Here is an 8562-nt window from a genome sequence, read left to right as displayed (position 1 = left end):
CCGATTGAACTGCTTCCCTTTTCTTTGTATAGAAACATGTTAACATCATAGTTAACATTCAGAAATCATTTTAATACTCATAGCCTGCCCTATTGCATACGTTTAAACTCTTATGAAAGCACTTGTGCCACACAAGGGGGAATTGAGGGCCTTTGACTCATCCAGTTTAAATATTCTGGCACCAGCTAGCCAACCAAATACAAAGAGATAAGGAACATGGGGTGAAGCAACTTTTCCATTTTCTGAAGTCCCCAGCGTTGTGAAAGTCAGCAGCAATCCACAGAGCTGTTTCATAAACGGTTTGCGAATTCTTTTTAATGTGCACAAAGGTTAATCTGTGGTGTTGCTACCGCACATGCTACAGCAAAGCAATTTGTGAGTTATTATTAGTTTATTGAATTCTGTTAATGTCAACCAAGGTCATTTCCTCATGGCAACACCATGAGGATGATTTGAAACATGTGGGTTAGCATATCTTTCTTGGAAATGTGCGTGCAAAGTTACATGCCATCAGACAATGTTCATGATTCGTGGCAAAATGTGTAGTAGGACGTAGGAGGGGGAAAAAGTGTAGGAGTAGGTGTGTGTATGTGTGTGTGTGTGTGTGTGTGTGTGTGTGTGTGTGCACGCACACACACACAGTGACCCAGGGACACACATAGCTGTCTATACCACTCAAAAATAAGAACTCAAATGAGTACGAGTGTATGTTATCATATATACTGTACTTGGAAAAGACTCTCAATGAATGTCTGTCAGCTGTGACAAGTGACAACACAACACACATTTACAAACTGAACCGTGTCGTTCCTTCTCATTCTTTCATTCTCTGAGTCTTATCTACAGAATGGAAAACAGAACGAGGTGCCAGTTGTGCTGAATCAATCTGTCATTCATGGGTGACTCCACCAGCAGAAGAAAAACACATGTACCGGTGCCTTCTCTATGCGTGACCCAACTGCTGTCCCACATACCTTCCTATGCCGTCATCTATAGGGTTCACCCGCGCTCCATCCACAAAGATCTCTTTAAAGAGGGGGGGGGGGGGGGGGGGGATCTCTCTGTCTTCCACCTGGTTTGAGACAACACTCCAATGCTTTCCTGAATGATTTCTCAGCCGCCATGCGTGACAGGAAATTACACATCCCTGGCCCTGAGCCGTGAAACCTCTGAGAGTTGAAATGACGGGGTTTGTCAAAGAAAGATCAGAGGGAATGAAATTGAAATAACATCGCTGTTATTTTCTCCTCAGCACTATATTATGTGATAATAGTGCTGGAAGGCTTCCAGACTCGATATTGGGATAATAACCTAACTAGTTGAGAATCAACTGTCACATAATTATGTTTTATGTTCATTTTTTTCGTATGCCTGTACCTGTGCCTAGCAATCCACTGTTGCTATTTGTTTGTACCGTGTAGTCACGTCTCAGTTACTGCTGTGCTTTGTACACTTATTCATTTACTAATAATTATGTTACTAACGTCATTTTAGTGGTATATTCATTTGATATACTGTAGCACTCTCACCTCACGGCTCACTGCCAAGTGTGTTTGTTGGAGTGCCCAGCCAAGGCACCGTTGGCGGGAATTCTGCAAGTGTTTTAATTATACCCTTATACTTCATTGACGGGATCCCCCCGGGGTCTGTACTTGGCCCACTCCTGTTTTTTTTTTTTCCGGCTTTCGCCTCTTTTTATAGAGAGAAAGACAGTAGGCTGGCAGTAAAGGCCGTCGGGATCGGGAGTCGAACCCGTGGCACACTGCCAGACTCGGGCTACCGGCCAAGGTGCCTGGACCGCTGAGCCACGGCCCAGGCCTATACTACACCAAATCTATTTACCAAGGTGCCTGGACCGCTGAGCCACGGCCCAGGCCTATACTACACCAAATCTATTTACCATAAATAGCCGTTCAACAAGCTCACGTAGCAACGTGAACCGAGGATTGTAGATTGGCTACTACTGTCGTCAAATGTTCATTTGCACATCTTTGCCAAACGTTATAACATGGTCAGAATAGGAATGTATATTGTATATTAGGGATCACATGGTTAACTCTCTGACTCTAGGTCGTTGCTTCCAGTCATCCTGGTTCTCCATACATCTGGCCAGCTCGACGTTGGCGCTTTGCGCTCAGACTGCGTCTTTCTTGAGCACATCCACATAAGTTAATGTGGGACGTCGTCGTGACTGGCGCCCGTGTGTCGGTTCCCACAGCACTAATTTTCTGGCACGGCTCTTGGTGTCTTCGGCACTACGCCCCGAAACACTCTATTTTGTCACACTGTCGCTACGTGTGGTGTCTGCTGTATACACCTGGTTATGAAGACAGATTGAAACGTGTTTGACTGGTCGATGCGTCTCTGAGGCTGGCTGCTAGTCAACATGTGGCACACCATTGATTGCTCTCGAATTAGCCTTGGTTTGTTTGTGTGCCGTGAGACCTGATCAACAAACCACTCTGCCTCGGGGCGAGAACACATTTGAATCAGACACAGATAGAGACAGGTAAAATTGTCCTGTGGCTGAACTCAGCTGCACTCTAGACAGGTACAACATGTGTCTGTTCTGTGCCTGAACTCAGCTGCACTCTTTCTTTTCACCTGCTCACTTCCCACCAAACAACAGGAAATGATGTCACATGCAGAATTATGCAGGGTTATGTGGGAGGACGACCGAGGGCGAACGGCAACAGTGGCAGTGTTGCCATGTTGGCTTATTATACGCCACTTTGGGCTTCTTTTTCTGTATAGTTGCTTGTAAATATTGGTAGTTGCGGGTTGTGCTTTTTGGAGCTTGTTTCTAAAGTGTTTCTTAATGTCGTTTAAACCAGTGATTTTCACACATTTCCATGTCAAGGACCTCCAGAGTAATCTATTTGTCCGACTCCTATTTTGTACCAGATTTGTGTTGTCAGAATGTTTCAAAAACTGAAAATTGTTCTTTTTCCAAGATGTTTTTTTTAAAATAGCAGAGCTTGTGGATCAGCTATATTTTCAAATATCCATTGGTGATTGTTTTCATAGACTTGGTTGCTTATTTCTCTCACACAATCTGGCAAAACTGAACAGTGGCTGATACTGATAGGAGGCAGATAAAGGGACTGTTTACCTATACAGTTTCAGTAATTTTTGTTGCTTCTGGCTTTGGAAAAATTGTTGTTTTGAGAACTATCACTTCCAAAAACGTTCTTCTGCTATGATATGCTATTATAGAGTTAACACCTATTTGAACTTGGGAAGCCGTCTTAACTATAGAAAAGCAGGTGCGCTTCCTCTGGAAACTGCCCTTTCATGGTTAAGGCTCAGCTTTAAATATAACTTAACCACCAAAGTGGAAAAAGTGCACTCCAAAGCCCAAAATAAAAAATGCAAGACTGGCTCAGATGCAATTTCTCATATTTTATTGAGAACACCTGCATGCATTTCCGAACAGCCTTCTTCCTTCTGTTTTAATCTTCCATGAGGAAGGCTGTTGCCGAGACGTGTCAGCATTCTCAATAAAATATGAGAAACTGCATCTGAACCTTCTGAGTCTTGCATTTGTTTGTGCCCCTTTTTCCCACATTTATGACCTTCTTAACTTTTGTCAGTTGATGGAGGTGTGGCCAATTATATCCTCATTACACAGTAAAGAGCCTGGGTATAAATTTAACTCTAAGAGACGCTCTTGGGACAATTTGTACAATGATCACAGTTAAATTAACTGTCAGGGTTTTACGAGCTCTATTATGCTTCAGTTGCTTCTTAAAACATGCAGGTGAACAGTCTGCAGCCCTGCTCTGCAATCACAGCTGACTCAGTAGTAAAAGATGCAGTTCACAGAAGTTGTCAGCCTGCTCCAGAGCCAGCCAGCAGGTTGTTTTGGAAAATGGTTTGAGGGAACTCGTTCAACGGAGCACCTTGCGGAGGTTTTCCACCACACAAAAACCAGGTGACCGTCTGGGGCGCCTGTCAGTCAAGACGCCACGCCCTCTTGCAAACCCCTCTCCTCTGTCAACACTATATGCTCTCTCAATGCTTAAGGCTCATTCTTTCAAGTCGGAAATATTGCATACTCGGAAATAACCATTCTCAACTCGGCAAGATGCTGAAAAACTAATTCATGCTTTTAGCTCGAGTAGGCTGAACTACAATGCACTTTTTGTCCTAAAAAAGTCAATTGAAAGGTTGCAGCTTATTCAGAGCTCTGCTGCTAGACTGCTAACAAAAACAAAATTAGAGCACACATCTCTCCATTCTTAGCTAGACTACACTGGCTCCCTGTGTTTTCCAAAATCCATTTTAAACTCCTTCCCTTCTACTTAGATAGCTATCAAGTGGTCTAACATACTACATTTTGTTGTTGTTGTTCGTATGTTCATTCACAACTTGGGATATTTCACTTTCAAATTACATTACATTAAAGCAATATATAAAAAGTAAATTAAAAAAAGTACTGGAAAAACCATGGCCCCTCACACATTAGAATGTCCTTCTAATGTACGCGACTGACATATGGTGGTCAAAGGTCATTGAATAAGTATAATTTTTGATTATTTTTTGTTTTTCAATATGTGGTGCATATTATGCGGTCTGTTTGAGGTTCTTGTGATCCTTTTTTCTTTCCCTTTCTTAACACAGACCCAGCGATTAAAACAAGCCCGCTCTGTGCCAGGGAGCAACTTTCATTATTAATGGAAACTATTTTCAATGAGTCAGAGTAAGTTGAGGGAACAGAAAATGGCTTCTGGGTGTGCCATACTCTGTGGCAATGGACCACTACCCCACCCTTTAATACTGCCCACCAGCAACAGAAAAACAGCTATTCCAGCCCTATACGCTTACGCTACGCCTGAGTTATACTTAGTTGCTTGTGGGTGAAAATAGCAGATCAACAAGCCCTACGACCGTCACAGTACAACGTGTTGTCAGCTTGCACATCGGCATTTTTTGGTGAGCTACACAGGTGCGCTACTAAATCAAGCGTTGAAGGAGTAGTATAGACGCAAAGCTTTACACGTTTTATATCAACCACACACCCGATGAAGCCTTTTAATTCATGGAGGTTTTTTTTTGTTTTTTGTCGGATTTCTGAGCCAATAATTTGATGACTGGTGAGTCTCCTACTGACTGATGGCATGGTCATCAAATCATTGGCTCAAAAAAGAGACAAAAAAGAAAAATCCTCCGTGAATTTAATTCAAGGTTGTTTTTTTTGGGTGAACTACAGTATAGTCCTTTGGGGGAGATATGGCTGTATAGGAGACATACTGTACATAATACAGCATATTTTATTTCAATGTAAAACTAACAGACAATATCATATACAGACTGTAGGATGATAGATTAGAGATAATTATGTTGTAGGCACTGCACACACTTAAATATGTCGTCAAATGTACATAATATATGGCATTATCGGTATCTATACAACACAAAATACTTTTGTGCAAACGCACAAAAACGTGCACACACACATGCATGCAAAGAGTCAGACAACTGGCCAAGCATACACCTTTGATTGCAGAGGAAAGTAATGATTGCCAAACTGCAAACTTGCAAGCGCACATACCAAACGTGCTTGTGTCTTTGCACACACACACACACACACACACACACACACACACACACGTATGTAGACACGGATGATGAGGCTCTCTGACGAGGCCCCTTGACAGGAAGTCCGTGTGCACTGTTGTTGCGCTGATATCATTGTTCCCCCTGGAAACGTTCAACAAGAATGTGTTTGTTCCTGGTTAAATCAGAGGAAACTTTCCACATGGTTCCACATTAGTACTCTCTAGATGGGAGGTCCTGGAATGTGGCTGGCTGCTTGGTGAATCCGTTTAAAGTTAACAGGAGCAACAGAGAAGCTTGCGGGTCAGTGGCAGGTCATCCTTCATAGGCTAGCAAGTTTAATCAAACCAATTATGATAAATAATCATTGGGCCTCATTCGCATGGAACTTGGTTACGCACAGGTGTTGTAAATCCACACCTTTCCACGAAGAGTCTTATTCATAATGTTTGTCCGTGGATGTTGACAGACTGTACACTGTTGGGATAAAGTAGACCTTTTAAGCAGTTACCATTACTCATAAGAGTGTGCACCCTAGTTGTGCTCAAGCAAGGTCACAGAGTGACAGAAAGATTGCTATATAGTGTCTGAAAAAGTAGAGACATGTCAGAATTCTCCAGGACAGACGACCCCTCTGGCCGGCGCTTCAAGGGGCGCCCCGACCAACGGACTGATATGATCGAATCTGATTCGTGATGTAACAGGTCGTATTTGCTTTCATCTGTCTTTGCGGTTCATATGCATATCACATGACCATCTATGATTCCATGACTTACGTGTACAGCCTGCTTATTGGACCATCAGATAACTCTCTCACGGTATAACGCATCAACACTCAAACTCATGTCTGCCTGGGAACAGATTTATATGTCTCAAACCTTGTGCATATGTTAATTAGAATGCCTTATTCTTCATTAAAGATCTGTAGCCTACAATAGTGCCAAAGTAAAATATGTATGTGCCCAACACTTTGTCATCACATACTCTATAAAAGAAAAGAAAGAATATGTCTGTTAAACAATGTTAAACAATCTATTGTTTGGATTATGCATGCTTACATGATACAAATTCAGTATCAGTTGACTCATTTAGAGCTGAATTATGAAAATGTTGCAGGAGGCAACAGATGCACCTCCATGTCACGGTATTAAATATTGATCATGACTGCCACAAAATATGCATGCATAAAGTGAGTGGCAAATCGAGTGGCAAAGTGATTTTAATGTCGTTTTAATGGACATTAATGAATCTTTTCTATTTGGATGTATGAACTGTCAAGGCCAGAAAGTCATTTTTTTGACACTCAGTAGGCGTTCCTGCATAATTTCCAGGTATGATGATGATGTCATTCACATACCCTCTATAACCTGATAAATCTGATGAGGACACAGTCTGGGTGAAATCTAGATATGACCAGATCCATTCCCCATTCCGACGTAGGGATATGTTAATCCAAAAGTCAGATTTCCCCTCAGTAAATGAATCAATATAGTTCTGGTCCATAATCTATAGGATAGCAGCGTTCCAGTTTATGCCCTGGATTCCAGCATCATCTTTTTACCTCAGCAAAGGTGAGCAGTTCAGTAGAAAAGGCTTATATTATATCCTTTCCCTGTTTTATTAGCCTAAGCTTAATTCATACTCTGTGGTATGAAACACATCAAACCATGTCTTTATGGAAACAAGAACTCAAGAACGTAATACTATGGAGGTCCAGGTCTCATGTATACTGCGTTTCCCCCACCACACTGAGCACTTTAAAGATGGAGTGACGTGACTTTTGTACTTTTTCTGTTCTGTACGTGTCTATGGAGTTAACATTACTCTAATAGACCCCCAGGTGAGTCAAATGTCTTCCATGTGCATGTATTTGTGGTTTCTTCCTGGAAGCTGAAAGCCTTTGAGTCAAAAGGCTCATAAAATCAACCCCTCCCCTAACCCCTCTCCCACTATCGTACAAAAACAGCTGTGGGCGGGGCTTAAGTTCAGGTGGGTGGTACTAAGGTGAAAAACAGGTGTACTTAACGAACTGGTTAACATAATTTGAACACTTCCTGTACACTTCTTTGAAAGAAAATCGTCCTTAGTATAATCATGATGATGAGTACCTGATGATCATGTTTTATGGGGGGGGGGATTACGGCACTCGATTTAACAAGCCTACAATGTCCTTTCTCCTCCTGTCCAGGTATTAGAATGCAGTGATTGATATGAGCTGACCTTGTGACCTAAACTGACACCGAAAGCCTGATAGCAGATCACCTTTGTGAGCTTGTACAGATCAGCTACTTTAATTCACACATGCATGGCTAACAACACAGTCGCATCCCGTTCACGTCCATTCTATGACGCCTAGTGTTGGTGGGGTCTGACAGGAATAAGTCATTGTTTGAATCATCTGGTGGTCACATCATGGTAATGGAGCAAAGCTATAATGGGAACAATGGAGAGGCATGTGTATTGTACAGTGTATTGTACATCAGTCAAGGCTATAGCACACTCACAGCAACTCCTTAATACAGTAGTAGTACTAAGTAAGCCTTGCCGAGCCATGGGACCGATAGGGCAGGAGCCTATCTCCTGTTTCTGTAGCGTGAGGCAGCTTTGATGTACAAGTACACCCCCTGGACATGACACTAGTATGTCGCAGGGACTTATACCCCCAATCCAACCCTTGATGCTGAGTGTCAAGCAGGGAGGCACTGGGTCCCATTTTTCAGTCTTTGGTATGACCCGGCAGGGGATCGAACCCCGACTTCCCAGTCTCAGGGCAGACACTCTAACTACAAGGCCACTGAGACTATTTACAATTTAGGCATTTAGCAGACGCTCTTAATCCAGAGCGACTTACATTAAGCAAGAACAAAAAGGCATGGGAATACATCACATATATAAAATGCATTTATCATGAAACATGCGTAAGCTAAGAACGTAACTAGAACATATATATATATATATATATATATATATAATGACATGCTTTGAATGCCAGCATCAGAGTTT

The sequence above is a fragment of the Protomyctophum bolini genome (genome assembly GCF_963924005.1).
Source record: "Protomyctophum bolini genome assembly, chromosome: 4".
In the NCBI taxonomy this organism is placed as follows: domain Eukaryota; kingdom Metazoa; phylum Chordata; class Actinopteri; order Myctophiformes; family Myctophidae; genus Protomyctophum; species Protomyctophum bolini.
Note: the sequence above shows the minus strand (reverse complement) of the source record.